Here is a 17,315-nt window from a genome sequence, read left to right as displayed (position 1 = left end):
TATAAACAACAACCCCCACCCCACTAAGTTTCAGCTGACAAAAGGGTATAAAACATAAATAAGAACAGGTATTAATTAATTTAAAAGAAATACCTTAAAAAGCCTGTTCAGACAACACACTAACCCATAATTAGGCCACTAATACTTTTACAGCAAATGGTTAGTGAGTGTGTTTAAACTGTGGTTATGTAGCCACCATGGTTAGGAATGGTTCACACTGTTGTCCCCAAAAGGACAGGAAGGCCCTGTTACCCAGCGCACTAGGTCCAATAAAGCACACAGCTGTGGAAGTTCCAACTTAATTTTATTTCCTGAGCTGCAGCAAAGGGGTACCAGGTGACAAACCGCAAATAAAGCACACCTTCCAACAGTTACACACACACATATATAGTCTTTGGTTTCAAAAAGGTTAGTATTTCATTGGTCAGTTTCGCTAGCTTCTATCAATGAGTCAGCATCCTATTGGTCAGTGTCACACATGTGGGCATTGATCTTTTTTACTCTTTCCCCCTGATACAGGGCAGTCCAGGTGTTGGTGTCAGTAGTTAACAGGTGTTTAGCCGCTCTTTAACAACATGACATGCTAAGCCATAATGTTTAGCTCAAAATGCTTAACCATCATGGCTTAGCATATAGTCTGAAAAGGGCCAAAGCCCAACAGATTGGATTTCTTGTGGCATAAATGGGTTTATCGTACAAGAAAGGATATGTGAGAATAAGGCTGCAATCTTATGTATGGCTGGCTAGGAAATGTTGTAGAACTTTTTTCTGTCTAAACATGTATAGGATTGTGCCCTACATTGCTTATAGAACAATCCTACTCAGAAACAATGCATTCCATTGACTTCAGTGGGGCTTGTTCCCAGATTTCTCTTATAGACAAATTAATGAAGGGCAAATACCAGTTGCAGGGAGAAGGCTCCTGTCCTCATGTCCTGCTTGAGGGCTTCCTATTGGGTTATCTGGTTGGCCACTTTGGGCAAAGGGATGCAGGTCTAAATGAGCCTTTTGGTCTGATCCAGCAGGGCTCTTCGTATGTTCCTCTGAAATGTTTATAGGATTGCAGACCTACAGCAAAATCCTATGCATGTTTACTGAGAAGTAAGCCCCATTGACTTCAACGGGGGCGCCCTCCCAGGTCAGTGTGCATAAGTTTGCCGCCGCCAGTCTTTAAACTGCTGTAAGCCTCTTCTTGGGGTGCATTTGCCACTGAAAACGACCACCCCCTCAGGTGCGGACGGCGTCAGCTGAGAAGAAATAAGGGCAGGTACCGTCAACTTCAGTACGCAGACAAAATGCCGCCTCCTTTTTCCGACATCCACGAGACTTCCCCCCCTCCTCCCCCCGCGGGACGCACACCGGGTTCAACCACCAGGCGGCCCCGCCTCGTCTGTGATCTCAGCAGGGGGAGAAAGAGAGGAGGAAAGGAAACCTCCCCCTGGCCGGGCAAAGCCCAGCCCTGCCTGGGGCCTGGTCGCCTCGCCTCGCCTCCCCCGCCTGCCTGCTTCCCTCACACGCTCGCTTTCTTTTTTCCCCTCACAGGCACTTCCTGCGCGGAGCCGGGTAGGGCCCAGTCGGGTGGAGCAGGTTTGCCGTTGCTGCTTCTGTGGAGTTAAAGGTACTGGGGAAGGACAGGGGAGGGTTGAGGGCCTCTGTTGTGTCCCCGGGAACGGCGAAGAACAGACGGTTTGGGGGTGGGGAGTCCCCGAACAAGCCACCCGCTGTTGGGGACGCGAAGGCAGCGGGGACTCCTCGAGCGAAGTGGAGGTGGTGACTGAGGAGAAGGACTTCCATCTAGGGGTCCCTCCCTCCCTCCCTCCCTCCCGCGCTGTCGGTCGCCGCCGCCGCTGCTCTCGGGCGCTAAGAGGGGATTAGGCGGCGGCCGTTGCTGCTCCTCACATTGCTGGAGGGTGAAGTCATCGTGGCCATTGTCTCCCCCTAGTTCCCCGCCTGGGCCGCCGAGGCGGGGGGTGGGGAGACCAGCAACGAACCGTGGGGCCCGTCTTGTTTTCCGAAGCCGCCGGGTAAATTCCCCCAGACAATCTTGAAGAGACTTAAAACCTACTTTCCCACCCAAGGGGAAGGAAAGAGAAGAGAAGAAGAGAGTTTGTGAGGAGAATTTCGGGACACAAAAAAAATCCTCCATTTGTCTTTTCCGCTCCCTACTAAGTTTTTTTTTTCTTTGAGGGGAGAGGACAGCCAAACGCCTTTTCAGTCACCACCCTCCTTTTCCTTCTATAGCCCCGTCAGAGTTTCTGTAATTCACTTCCCTCTTGTAAAACAAGGGAACAATCTGAAAAATCGACGAAAACTACAAACAACCCCCCCTCCGAGTAATCGTATAGCACTGTTTCTTTTTAAAATAAAAATTGGGCTTCATATAAAATAACCTTAGAAAGATACGCAGCCCAAACTAAAAGGAAGTCCGCTCCCAGGGGAAAAAGGGGGAAAAAACTTTCCATATCCACCACAAATCTTAATTTGGAGCAAGACTGTAGCAATCTTCTCAAAAAGCTGTAGGAGCATATTTTCCCCTCCCTCTCAAATTACAACTCCTGAAAGAGAATATTAATATATTTCCCCCCTCTTTCGTTTGTGTGTGTGTGTGTTGCAGTAGTTATGCAGCCTTAAATGTAGTCCCTTTAGAGAATCTCGTATCCAAACGGCAGATAGAAATATTTTAAAATTTCCTTGGATTGTACTGTAATTCTCAGTGGAGGAATCATTGCTTTTTTTTAAGTTCTGAAAAGAAAAATACAGCCAGTCCTGTGGGTAGTAGGTGGCATTTTCCTGTGCAATTGCCTGGTGAGTCCAGGTGGTAATACTAGCTGAAAAGTGACTAATGAACGCAGTCTAACAGGCTATCACAGGTTGTAAGTGTAGAAATGAGAGATTTCTCATACAAGTAGACACAGCGTGGGAGCCTTACCGTTAATCCCTGAGAGTTACATAGGCATCAAGCTTAGGTCTAATAAAAGAGCCCAAATGAATTGCATGAGAGGTCAGCATGAAGTAGTGTGGAATTTTCCCTTTGTATTTCATGAACAAGCAGCCTTGGCTGGTTTACTTGAGGGACCTTTTGTTGGTTTCTCAATTAGAAACTAAAAATTAAGGGAGTGCCTTGAGTGACCAGGTTGGAATGCTGTGTTTCGTGAATCAAGGAAAGTGTTGGGTGGAAGGATCAATAGTATAACTTCCACCACATTTCACCTTTATTTCCACTTGGTGGACATAGCAGCTTTAGCTACTGTAAAACTTTTTGTATGCGTTGCTGCATTACGTCAGTTCTTCAACATATGGTCATAGTCGCTGAAAAGAGAGCAGTAAAAAGGTCAAAGGGTGTTTGTGAAAGGGATGGTGGAATTATAGGAGTGAATGCTACACATATGTAACCTGTTTTATTTCTATCAGTCTTTGTTTAAAATAACACTTAGCATTCTTGAAAAATGCAGTTGGAAGGCCTAGTATTTGGATCTTGCTCACTTTACCCACTGTAAAGTAATTTATGACAACAGAACAAAGTGTTCTCATTCACTGTTTTAATAAACCTGTCTTACCTAACATAGGTTTAGTTCAGAGGTCCAAATTTACTAAATTCTGAGTTTGGAAATTTATTCTCTGGTTCATTTCCCTCCCCCCCCCCCCTTTTTAATCTGTCTTGCAGGTAAATTTGCAAAAATGTTAATAACATAGTTAAAGATCAAGAAAATGTATTAAATGCATAGTGAATTGGATTTCTGAGATTAAGAATAATGAATGTTAGATTAGAAGGAAATCTTGATTGTGGGCAAGGTTTTCCATATATAGTGGAAATATTGGGGGCAAGCTTGATATTTTTAAATTATCCATAATCTAATACCTATCTGACATTTGTGCTTACTATTGTAAAATATCATTTGTATTGGAAATTACCTGTATTTTTAAACGTGTTAAAAGTAAGATCTTATTCCCATTCTCTTAGTAAGTAGCATGTTGAGAAGAGTGGAAAGGGCAGATTTACTGATTTGAATGATATTTATTGGGTTACATTCTAAACAGTGTCTGATTAGTTTAGAGTCCACAGCAAGAGCTCAGGCTAAGTTTTCACAGTCCCCTCATCCTGTTTTCTTATGAGGTGGCAACTTGTATGCTTACTTATTTCTATTACAATACCCAGGATTAAGTTTATTTGTACTTATGTACCTCTTGCCTCTCCCTCCACTCCAAATTATAAAACCAAGTGGCTATTTTGGCTTGTCCTAGTCTCTCAATAATAACTGATTTAAACTAAATCCGAATAAGCATAATTCTAATACAATGAATTATTAAGGTTGCTCTTAATCATTTGACATTAAGTTAAGTTAGTGGTGTGATAGAAATTCTCAACTAGTGAAGATGGAATGAAATTCCTGATCAACTTACTTTAGCTGTCCTCACTTTTATGACTTATGATGGTTGGATATCTGTGCAGTGGTTATTTGAATTCATCTTTTGAGTCATGACGATTTTTAAGATTGTGTGACTACATGAATTGGGAACTAAATCAGTGACTTGAGGAACATGTATTACCTTGTTCTAGGGGAAGGTTTATTTTTAATTTGCAGAATATGTCCTAACCTTACTTGTGTCTGTTTTTTGTTTAAAGCTGTTTGTATCTCACCCTTTGGCCAAAACAGCTTCCAGAGTGGCTTACAAAGTCAGTAGTATGACAGTTCCGGCCAACAGTCTTGACAACAGGGGAAAATGGATTGTGGGGTTGGGGGGAAAGCAATTGCAGGCACCACTGGCACCAGTTCTTAAGTTACACTTCTTATAACAATCAGTTGGTAACAAAACTGATGGAATTGCTAGGTGACTGTTAAGAGGGGCAAAGGCAGCTTGTCTCTCAGCAGAGGTGATGGAAGAGCCTTGCTTCTTTTCTCTCCCTGTACTCTGCAGCCTCATTGAATAGTTGATAAGTGCATGCGTAAGGAGTGATGTAGTTGAATGAGAAGTTGAGGTATATCTTTTCCTGATTTGCGCAATAGGTATGTTTCGCATTTGATCCTCTTCTTTCCCTATATCTGTGTTAAAGGCATGGTCTGTCTGAATTCTGCAGCATTTCTGAAAGTAAGTTTGCTTTCTAGGTTATTTAGTGGTGGGGATGGGCAGGGCATAGCCAATCCTGCAGAAATTCATGATTATTTTAAAACATACTTTGACATTTCCATTTTTCCCAAGGAAGACCAAGAAGAAAACTCAAGTGAGCACAGATGCTGTGCAGCCTTATAAATTTGAGCTCACAGCCTATGTTCTGTAGCTATTTGGAAGTCTTTGCTAAATCTAGTAACTTTGCAATCTTTTAGTTTAACCCAAATAGTTCTTGTGTATTGTTAGAGGACTGCTTCTGTTGTTCTTAGTTATGCTGACATGTTCCTAATGGAGCTACAATTGCTTTCTTTTTCTTTTGTCTGCATTTCAGCTCCTAGTTTCACTTTCATGTTAGTTGGCAAAAGATGTAACTGACAAAAGGGATGGCTGAATAACAAGATTGAGCATGATCTTTGAGGTTCCCTTGCTAACTAGCACATGGAGGTTGACTTCCTCCAAGAAGGTAATAAGAGTTTCGTTGCAGTGATTACGACTATTTTCCCATGAATTTGTGTGTATTTTATTTTCTATACTGAAAACACAGGAGCTCTGTTGAGTCAACAGCAAACTTCTTTTTCAAGTGCATTGTGACAAGTGTGATTTGTCTAAGTCATGACTCTTATTTGAGTTTTTAAAACTACCTGCAGTTTGTTCATTTTTCAACCTTTTTCTTCTACATCCATTCACTTTTAATTTCCCAAGGCAAAATCACTGATATTTGTTAATTTTAAAACTTTTATAGCCTGCCTTATCTCCAAAGAGTTCCATGAGCTCATAACAAGTTATTAATGTAAGAGTTAAAAACATCCCTCCATAACAGAAAATACAAAACAGCAGCAGAAAGATACAAAGCATGGTATATTAAAAAGTAGAAACTGATTAAAATGGCAGATTAAAATTGGATACTGAAGGATTTTGTAAACGGGAAGATTTTCACCGACTTCTGGAAGGTTGTTAATGAGGAAGTGAGATGGTCCTCTCCTGCAAGCGAGTTTCAGAGCCTACATGCACCATTGAAAAGGCCCTAATGTCAGATTTAAATGGATATAGGTAATCCATTTTAACCAGAAAAACTTGAAGCTTATCAACCATTACACACTTGAGCACCCTGTCCAAGAATGGAATATTAGGGACTGGCCAGAAATTCTCCAACACAGCAGAACTAACGCTGCCCCCCCCCCCCCAAATAATGGTCTTGCCACAGCCTCTTTCAATCATTCAGGAATTACCCCTTCCCACAATGAATATTTACTTCTCCCATCAACCATTTGACCATTCTACCTCTGGCTGCTCTTATTAGCTAGGATGGGCAAAGGTTGAGTAAACATGTTGTTGTCCTTATCTGTCCAATCCTCAGACTGCACAACTTGAAGCACATCTAATTTAATTGGACAAGCAGGTACTAAAGATACATCTCCTGTTCAGCTCTAACTGTAGCATCTAAGTAGGAATGGATATGAATGACTATTTGCAAAATGCCTCACAAATTGGTCGTGGCGGGCTGCTGATCTGTCCTCCACCCTGTGAGCCAAGAAAAAAGGAAAAATGTCAGATGTGGCTTATATATTCTTTATCTTTAGTGTGAATAATTCCAAAGGCATTCCTATGATGATCAGTGTCATAACTCATTTTTGCCCTTGTGTAACTGTAACTCAGAAACTACAAGATATTTGCAAAGCAGAGTGATTTTTTTAAAAAGGTTAAAATATATATGCAACTTTTTAGAGCGACAGTACCTTCCTGACAGTTACCTTATTTTGTAAATAGATCTAAAATATGGTCTAACTTAGCAGAGGCTTTGACAAGAGTGCTTAGTATAGTGTAAACTTTAGCTTCTTATTCTGCTTAATGTTCTTCCTGTAGAAAGAGGGTATTCTGCTTAGGCAGGGTGACCATATGATAGTAAAAAACCAGATTTGTCAGGATTTTTGGTAACAAATCCGGGAAATTGGAAGGAAAATCCAGATTTTTCCCCATCCCCCGCCCAAAGGGCAGCTCTATTTTAATGGGAATTAACAAAAACACTTATAGCTCTGTCATTTTTAAAGATAAAGAGATGAAACTTAGCACTATGATAAATCCTAGGTAGGGCTTTAGCCATGCCAAATTTGAAACAGATGCGTTCATTTGTTGATTTTTAGGAATTTTGTTAATTTTGAAGTTTTAAAATTATTATTATTTTAAAAACATCATTTTTAAAAGTAAAGAAATGAAACTTGGCACCATGGTAGCTCTTAGATAGGGCTTTAGTCATGCCAAGTTTGAAACAGATCCATTCATCCATTGATTTTTAGGAATTCTTAAAAATTTGAGGTTTTAAAATTATTATTTTTAAAAAATATCATTTTTAAAGATAGAGAGATTAAACTTGGCACCATGATAATTCTTAAGTAGGGCTTTAACCATGCCAAGTTTAAAGGACATCTGTTCATCCATTGATTCTTTAGGAAGTTTTTAATGTTTAAGGTTTTGAAATTATTATTTTAAAAAACCTCAGGAGCCATATCCTTCAAGCTCAGGTTCTCAAACCTCCTCTTTGGGGTCTTGCACATTGAGTAGTTTCAGCCCTTGGCATCAAGGGGATCTCCAGTTTTTAGCTAAGAAATGCTGGGCGAGCAGTGCACCTTTCCTGTTGCAGATTTGGTGGGCAGTCAGGCACCTGGAGCTCAGCAGAGGCAAGGCGTCCACAGATCAAAATGTGGGAAAGGAGATGTCAGTCAAAGTAGCCCACAGGGCAAAACAAAACAGGTCAGAGGCCTTTTTCTCAGAGTTCCACATCATGGACGATGAAGAGCCAACCTTAGAGAAAAACTCTCATGACCAACAGTGAGGTACCAGTCAAGAGAGAGGCTCTCATCTTTGTGGATGTCCCGTTGCTGTGGTTGTTGAAGCTGGCATGTCATTGCTTTGCTTTACTACTCTTTCCCTTCCACTTCCCTTTGTTTACTTGTGAGCTAGGCTCTGTCTGCACTGCTGGCATGCAATGCAGAACATCTGAAGTGCATGTCAGAGAAAAATAGATACATTTGTGGTTCTGGCTGGCTGGCATATCTCTTAGAGATGGAGTTAGACTTAAGACACAGCTCAGAGATGGCTGTAGCTGAGCCCTGAAAGGCTGGCATGCCACACAGCCTTTTAAGAGTGTCTCAGAGTCCAGTGTTGGTGCAGGCAGAGGTGGCTGGCAGCAGAGGTTTTTTTTAAAACAAGAGTCACTGGATGCGACAAAGCTATAAGCTGGCACCCTACCCCTGGCCACAGGGTACAAGTACACAGACTGGCTGGACCATTGGGAGACTTTTGCAGAGAGAGGGGGGTTGTTTGACGCTGTAGACTTTGGCTGGCTGGCATAAGGCAGAGAGAGGCTGAAGGAAACCCAGATGCATTTGTAGCTTGGCCCTGAGACCCTGGCTTGCCACCCAGAGTGTTTTAAGAGAGCATCAGAGTTGAGAGGTTTTGCAGGAGGAGAAGAGGTGGAGATAGCTGGAGGCAGAGATTTTTAAAGTCAGAGTCACTGGACATGACCAAGCAATAAGCTGCAGTAGGCAATACACCTGGCCACAAGTGTGCAGCCTGGTGGACCGCCAGGAGACTTTGGCAGAGAAAGAGAGAGAGATTGTTTGAGGCTGGAGGCTTTGGTTTGGCGACAATGACTTAGAGACAGACAGACATCAGAGGCTGCACAGACAATCCAGAGACACCTGTTGTAACTTAGCTCCACAGTGCTGGCACGCAGCGCAGGACATAAGAAAGAGGGTCTCAGAGTCGCATGTTTGTGCATGCCCCCTGGGGCCGGATATGTTGTCCTCCTTTTTGGTTTCCAAAATATGGTCACCTTTTGCTTAAGAGATCCTGAAGAATATTGGAGGAGTTCTCTTAGGAATTGGGAACTAGCAGCAGCTCTGCTGATCATAACTACCTTCCCTTTATATTTTCCTAGTGAAAATCCCTGGATGACTTCTTGCTTACCTAAATAGTACAAAAGCTATACTACTGAATTCTTACTGGTGTTATACAACTAGAGCCTTTCTTTTTGAAAACCAGCTTCTAGTATTATGGCCCCCTTGCTGTTAGCCTTTAGGGTATACAGACTCATTGGGGAAGTCAGTTTGTTTTAAAACTAAAGCTTCTGTTCCATCCCTTCAGTTGCTGTACATTTTTGAGGATAAACCAGGCTGTGCCCTGAAGGTTGTTTCAGAAAGGGGGGAAAAGAGGCTTGATATCATTACACAGCTAAAGCTGCATAAGTCAGCAGAGGAACTGTGATGGTAACATGTTTGCCTGATGCAACTGCATCAGCTGAAATAAATTGCCGCCTTAATCTTTTCACACCAATTGAAGTCATGTAATTTCTTTTAAGCCAGAAACAAGTATGAAACTTTTACAAATTGTATCCTAGCCTAATCAGAGAATCAGAGAATAGTAGAGTTGGAATGGACCTATAAGGCCATCAAGTCCAACCCCCTGCTCAATGCAGGAATCCACCCTAAAGCATACCTGACAGATAGTTGTCCAGCTGCTTCTTGAATACCTCTAGTGTGAGAGAGCCCACCACATCCCTAGGTAACTGGTTCCATTGTTGTACTGCTCTAACAGTCAGAAAGTTCTTCCTGATGTCCAGCCGGAATCTGGCTTCCTGTAACTTGAGCCCGTTATTCCGTGTCCTGCACTCTGGGAGGATCGAGAAGAGATCCTGGCCCTCCTCTGTGTGACAACCTTTTAAGTATTTGAAGAGTGCTCTCATGTCTCCCCTCAATCTTCTCTTCTCCAGGCTAAACATGCCCAGTTCTTTTAGTCTCTCTTCATAGGGCTTTGTTTCCAGACCCCTGATCATCCTGGTTGCCCTCCACTGAACACGCTCCAGTATGTCTGCATCCTTCTTGAATTGTGGAGCCCAGAACTGGACACAATACTCTAGATGAGGCCTAACCAGGGCCGAATAGATAGGAACCAGTACCTCACACGATTTGGAAGCTATACTTCTATTAATGCAGCCCAAAATAGCATTTGCCTTTTTTGCAGCCGTATCACACTGTTGGCTCATATTCAGCTTGTGATCTACAACAATTCCAAGATCCTTCTCGTTTGTAGTATTGCTGATCCAAGTATCCCCCATCTTGTAACTGTGCATTTGGTTTCTATTTCCTAGATTTAGAACTTGGCATTTATCCCTATTAAATTTCATTCTGTTGTTTTCAGCCCAGCACTCCAGCTTATCAAGATCACTTTGAAGTTTGCTTCTGTCTTCCCGGGTGTTAGCTATCCCACCCAATTTTGTGTCATCTGCAAATTTGATCAGCGTTCCCTGCACCTCTTCGTCCAAATCATTAATAAAAATGTTGAAGAGCACTGGGCCCAGGACTGAGCCTTGCAGTACCCCACTCGTTACCTCCCCCCAGTTTGAGAAGGTTCCGTTGATAAGCACTCTTTGAGTCCGATTCTGTAACCAACTGTGAATCTACATAATAGTTGTTCAATCTAGCCCACTTTTAGTTAGTTTGTTAATCAGAATATCATGGGGCACTTTGTCAAAAGCTTTGCTGAAATCAAGATATATGACGTCCACAGCATTCCCACAGTCCACAAGGGAAGTTACCCAATCAAAAAATGAGATCAAATTAGTCTGACAGGATTTGTTCCTGACAAATCTATATTGGCTTCTAGTAATCACTGCATTGTTTTCAAGGTGCTTACAGATTGACTTCTTTATAATCTGCTCCAAAATTGTCCCAGGGATGGATGTCAGCCTGACTGGTCTGTAGTTCCCAGGTTCCTCCTCTTTGCCCTTTTTGAAGATAGGGACAACGTCAGCCCTCGTCCGGCACCTCACCCGTCTTCCATGATTTTGCAAAGATGATAGACAGCAGTACTGAGAGTTCTTCCGCTAGCTCCTTCATTACTCTAGGATGCCATTCATCGGGTCCTGGAGATCTGAACTCATTCAAAGAAATTAGGTGTTCCTTGACCATGTGTTTATCAATCTCAAACTGCAATCCTGCCCCCTCAACTTGTGCTTCACTTTTTCCAGGTGGGTGATAGACCCGCTTTTGGGAGAAGACTGAGCCAAAGTAGGAACTGAGTACTTCAGCCTTTTCTTTGTCATCTGTTATCAATTTGCCATCCTCATTAAGCAGTTGAACCACCATTTCTTTCCTCTGTCTTTTACTACTCACATATCTGAAGAAAGCCTTTTTATTGCTTTTAGCATCCCTCGCTAATCTCATCTTATTCTCAGCTTTAGCCTTCCTGATGCCATTTCGGCACTTCTGTGCCACCTGTAAGTACTCTTCTTTTGTAGCATGGCCTTTCTTCCACTTCCTATAAGTATCCCTTTTTGTTTTCAGGTCATCTCTAAGCTTTTTGTGGAGCCACATTGTTTTCTTCTGTTGTCTTCTATCTTTTCTCCTTGTTGGTATTGTTTGTAATTGTGCCTTTAAAATTTCCTTTTTTAAATACTCCCATCCATCTCGCACTCCTTTTCTCATTAGGCTCACTTGCCATGGGACCTTGCTTATCATGGTTCTGAGTTTATTAAAATCAGCTTTCCTAAAATCCAGAGTACGTGTATGGCTACACCCAGCTTTTGCCTCCTTTATAATCAAGAATTCAAGTATGACGTGGTCACTTTCCCCCAGAGTTCCCATAATATTTGGATCTTTACAAGCAGTATTGTCTGTCTTACAGGTATGGACTTTTATTTTGGATCAGGACTACCTTTTTGTTTTTAGAACAAAGTACAGTCTTAATTTGTTTCTTCTTGAACAGTGAATATGTTAGACATGACTCGGGCTCTTACTGTTAAGAGTTTAGTTTTCCCTCTGTAAATTTTATAGCTGAGGAATCTAACTTATCAGCTGTAAAGATTTCTTTTGAACATATACAGATGACTGGAAATCATTTGTATAGCCAGTATTCTTTTTATCATGACTGTGTTTTGTGCTGTAGGATAGCCTTGTATGCTATGTAGCTTTGCTTTGCATTTTTTAACTTTGCATTTACCTTAATTATCTGCTGTTTCCTTGCTTTTGTATCCGGGGAGCCTAAAGTTTCACAGTCACCCTGTTCAGACAGCATGCTAAGCCAAAGTGGTTAAGCACTTTGAGCTAAACATTATGGCTTAGCATGTCATGTAAACCATGACTTAGCATGTCATGCGAATGATTCCTAACCATGATGGCTACATAACCAGGGTTTAAACATGCTTACTAACCATTTGCTGCAAAAGGGTTAGTGGCTTAACCATGATTTAGTGTGTTGTCTGAACAGGCCCTGTGTTAAAATATTGGCCTTATATGTGGATAACCAGGCTCCACCTCTATGCACAGGGTTTTGTTAATGTTAGCCTTATAGAGAGATGAAAGGAAGAAAAAGCTGATGAACTCACAGGGAGTTTCTATAAAGTATATTGTGCATCAGGGGAGGAAATGTTCCAAAGTTGTGACAAAGGAGAGACATATCAATGGTTAACTTAATATGCAGCCAGTGCAATGACAGAGTTCCATGTTAGTCTTAGATTTGTCTCAGACAAAATACCTGCATACTGTATATTACACACTGAAGCAGTATAATTTAGTTACTCTAAAATGCAAGAAAGAGGATATTATGATTCTCAGCCATGCCCGAGATAACAGAGGTGAGAACATTTAAAAACTAATAACATTTAAAAACTAATACATAGCCAAACAGTATTATCAGATTTCAGTGCTGCTAAACTAAGTGGTGACTGTTTAGAGTCCTGCGCAGACTTTTCTGGCTCTGTAAAACTGTAGTGAATGCTGTCAAACTGCTTAAGGACACTAAAAATATATATTTCTAGAAATATGGTTCTATCTTCCCCTTTTCTGTTCCCTGTATTTATTTATACGTTCTGTGGGATATGACAGCATATCGAAGCACAACCATAGCAGTTGAAGGCTACCATGTAGCATCATAGCTATATTTCTTCTGTACAAAGGAAACAAACTGTCACATAGCTTATGCCAAAGCATTTTAATTTCTTAAAAGTCTTGTAGATATTTAGTGTATGCCCATTTGTTGCTTTTCAATATGATAGCACTTAATTCAGATTCCTATTAAAGCTTTGTCTGTGATTTGCATCCATTTATATTATTCACTTGCCTTGAATTATATTAAATGAAAAATATATTCATCTTATAGAGCAAGTTATACAGTTACAGTTATACAGTTACAGAGCAAGTTATAGCTATAGGAGAAGTATTCTACTATTTAGTATTCTTGGCTAACCCTGCTGTCCAAAGACTATGGCCCCTTTCACTCATCATGTGGCAAATTATGTGTTAATTAATGGTCGCCACCATTTTGAATATGCAACTTCTGATCAGCTCTATCAGAGGTTATTCTATCACTTGCAAACCCAGATACGATGGGTTAATCATGGGTTAAACAACCCACAGTTAGCCCAAGGACTAACTGTAGGTTAACTGTGGGTTGTTTAACCCACAATTAACTCATAGTTCATACATCACAATAATCTGATCATGCTGATCGGAGGTTGCATATTTAACATTGTGGCAGCATGCGACCCTGACAAATTGTGAATTAATTAACCCAGGATTTGTTGCTGTTACATACAAAACTTCCAGCATTTTATGTCTTGGCTGTCTACTGTCAGGAATAGAAGGCATGGCCATGGGTCTTGTAGTTTAGCTAAGATTTAATTAGAAGTAGTATAGAAGGCTTTGGGGCCTGTTTGGCCTCTAGAATGTTACAATCTGTATGATTAGATCTCTGTCAAATGTTCACAAAGCAGAGCTGATTGTACTCGCACAAACCACCTGCTTGTCTCACCTTGGGCAAGAAACTATGAGAAATTGATAGAGAAAGGGTGGGCGTTTGTAGAAGGGTTGCCTAGATTGAATCGGCATCTTGGTGGGCTGAGCAGTGCCGCCCTGTTTGGACAGGGGCTTTGCTGAAAGGCCAAAGCCCCTGTCTGCCAAAGCCCTTGTCTTAGAAAGGGAGCCTACATCTCCCTTTCTAAGCTGGTGCAAAGGCGAGGAGCCTTTGCTAAGAACACCTATGCTGCATTTCCTGGGAAACCTCCCTGATTGGATCCTACATCATCTGATACTATGGGGCACTTTGCACTTGCTCCCTCCTAAGTGGAACTTTGGATTACTAAGAACTTTGCCATAAAAAGTTCTGTGAGGCCTTTTGTAGACTTGAATTCTCATTTGCTGTGGATTGTGTGTTTTCATTTGTCAGCTCACTGCACCAGCAGACTGGGTTTTATCCCGGATTGTTGGACTTCCTTTTCTCTGCTCTGTCTGGATTCATGCAGTGAAGAGTGGGCTGTGTGAAAGCTATGGCACGGAACTCCTTGCATTTGAGGGTTTACCTTCCCAGTGATCTTGTTTAGGCTTTGACCATGTTCCCTTTGAGTTATCAACATTTGATCCTAGGTTGGACTAGCTCATTTAGGGTGGTTTGTTTGACCTTTCAAGAATTTGATTGCCTGAGAGATTACATCAGGAATCATCCCCCTCCCTTATCCAGGTTTGGAACCTGTGTATGGATTGTCCTTCCCTTGTGTTCAGAACCATGGAGATGGCAGCAGGATCTCCTCATGGTAGTAATGATTAGCTTCGACTTTTCTGGAATTTATTGGAGCCTATTGCTAATGACCAACAGCTATATCATTTTCTGAAGTGTGTAACCATGAAGCTTTTACCATGGGAGTTCCTGCAATAAAGAAGTCTCACTGATTTGGATGTCCCGTGTCAGTTTGCCAGAATGTGGGCTTGCCTGAGGAACTGGAAGCCCTGACATTTACCAACCTTGTGAAAAACTCAAAAGACAAGATTGTTTACCCTGCCAAAAATGGCTTTAAATGGCTTTCATTGCTGAACTGCTTGCGTAGTTAAGAGAATCTGCTAAGTTTCCAGCTTGAGATGTATTTATTTATTCAGTCTTTTGAAGTGTTTGCATTCTTTTCCAGTTTTGTATCTGAAAATGTGATACATGCCCTTTCTGTTCCTTTATTCAATAACTAATGAAGATAGTAAAGATTATTTCTGTTTCAGACAGGCCACTGCACTTGCTGTCCTGCATTCTTCTTGGATTAGTCTGGTTCTTCTTCGTGGTCTCTATGCATCACACATATGGGCTTTGCGCCTGCGCAGAGACCAGACCGGAACCTACTATAGCTGAGTGGAACGTTTTTGGCGGGAACCCCTCCCCCCACGCTACCGCGCATGTCCATGGGGTTCCCGCCCTTACCTCAGTTCTTCGTCGTCCGCCGTTGTGCATAGACCAGCTTAACCGAACCTCTAGCGTTTTTTCTAGTTAACTTACTTAATCTTTTCTTTAAACCTGTTCATTCTTCAATCTTTCCTAATTCTTCTTACTTCTTTCTTATCTATATAAAAAAAAAAAAAAAAAAAAAAAAAAATTTAATTGTAGATAGTTTTTCCCTCAGCGACTTCGGTCGCCTGAGGCCCGTATGGCAACGAAAGCCCCATTTAGGAAGTGTGTAAGGTGTGGGGCGAAACTTCCGCCGACGGACGGACACTCTCTTTGTCTCGTTTGTTTGGGAGAAGGACACGTTGTGGAGGCCTGCCACCACTGTATGTCGTTTACAAAACAAACTAGGAAACATAGAGCCGATAGACTTCGCTCTATATTGTGGGAAAAAGCTCTCAAGGCTACTGAGGCTCCCAGTATGGAAAAAACGGCAGTTGGTAAGTCCGTTACTGAAAAAACGGCAATCCGTAAGCCCGTTATCGACAAACCAGCAGACCGCGGCACTGAGGTGCAAGCCAGAGCTCATAGGGCACAGATACCCCTCACGCCTGGCCGGTCTTTGACGAGTTCTATGGCTAAGAAGATTTCAAAGAAAGCCAGAACTCCTAAACCTTCTTCGGAGCTGGAGAAGAAGAAGAAGAAGAAGAAAAAGAGGGACGCTGAAAAATCCACCTTAGCGTCACCTCGAGCGGCGGAGCCGGTTAGGAGTCATTCCACGCCTCCCATTGCTCCGACCGCGTCGATGTCGAGGCCTCCCTCGGCATCGAGATCTCAGTCGGTACCGATGGCCACGGTACCGACACGCCCACTCAGCCTTTCGGAGGGCGAACTAAGAGATTCCGCGTCAGCGGCTTCTTTCCAACAGCCTACAAGGCCTCAAACGTTGCAGGGATTAATCCCACTACAACCATCTCCAAGACTTACACCTCGTCGTGAATGGGACGGAGCTTCTAGATACTCCGATCCTCAGCCAAGATATGAAGACTATGAATGGGACCGATATCGTCCCCAGCGCTACTTTCCGGACCGACAGAGTCCCCGGGAAGGTTACTATGCGCACCCGCCACCTATGACAAGAGTGTGCCGGTTACCACTACCTTCACCACCTGACCATCAGGCTTCGAGGGTGTCTACTCCTCGACAATGTATGCAACCTTCGGCGTCGACCGGGGCAGTTCCCACGGTACCAACAGACCAACTTCAATTGCAGGTGGTTACGCTGTCTTCTCCTGAGCAAGACTACCCTTCAGATTCGGAATCGAGGGTGTCTGCGACTCCAACGATGCCTTCGCCGGAGGATGAGGTCCACGATGACGACCCTTCCTCTCCTTCGGACGATATGGTCAGGTTTTCTGACCATATGCTTAGGATGTCACAGGCATTGGGATTAGATATCCAACAAACGGACGAATCGGTTGTGGACCCCATTTATGATGTATTCCAGACTACCACTAATCAAAGACTTGCTATTCCCGTTCCACATGCATTGAAGCAAACAGCTCAGCTGTCTTGGAAGACACCTGCTGTGACTCAGGCTACGTCTAAAAGATTAGAGACTCTTTATCGAATCCAGGAGGAAGGCGTCAAATTTTTGGTACAGCATCCAAAGCCTAACTCCATCGTGGTTGAGTCAGCCCAAGGCCAATCGCAGAAGGCACATTCGGCACCGGTGGATAGGGAAGGGAGGAAATTGGACCAGACTGGTAGAAGGATTTACTCCTCTTCTTCTCTAGGTATTAGAGCGTCAGCATACGAAGCGACGATGGCGAGGTACCAGCTTTTCCTGTGGGAAAAGATGGGGTCGTTATGTGAACACCTCCCGGAGGACAAGAAGGAGCTGGCGAGAGTGTTTCAAAATGAGGCCTCTGCAATCGCCAGGCAGCAATTATCCACGGCCCGACACCAAGTGGATTGCCATTCGAAATCGATGATGGGCGCAATATCTCTGA

At 42.7% G+C, this 17,315-nt stretch overlaps 1 protein-coding gene across 3 annotated transcripts in view; it reads left to right on the top strand.

The window, feature by feature from the left end:
- The first annotated feature begins 1,464 nt into the window (after nt 1–1,464).
- RNF19A (ring finger protein 19A, RBR E3 ubiquitin protein ligase) overlaps nt 1,465–17,315 on the top strand; it is a 67,735-nt gene continuing 51,884 nt past the window's right edge. Inside the window, exons 1-2 of one of the 3 annotated variants that reach the window (XM_063130993.1) lie at nt 1,465–1,618; nt 5,441–5,572. The gene's annotated coding sequence lies outside the window, so the exon portion shown is untranslated. The remainder of the gene's footprint in view (nt 1,619–5,440; nt 5,573–17,315) is intronic. The other 2 variants (XM_063130994.1, XM_063130992.1) reach the window with 2 other exon arrangements.

The sequence above is a fragment of the Elgaria multicarinata genome, chromosome 7 (genome assembly GCF_023053635.1).
Source record: "Elgaria multicarinata webbii isolate HBS135686 ecotype San Diego chromosome 7, rElgMul1.1.pri, whole genome shotgun sequence".
Lineage (NCBI taxonomy): Eukaryota > Metazoa > Chordata > Lepidosauria > Squamata > Anguidae > Elgaria > Elgaria multicarinata.
This window is presented reverse-complemented; position numbering and strand designations above follow the sequence as displayed.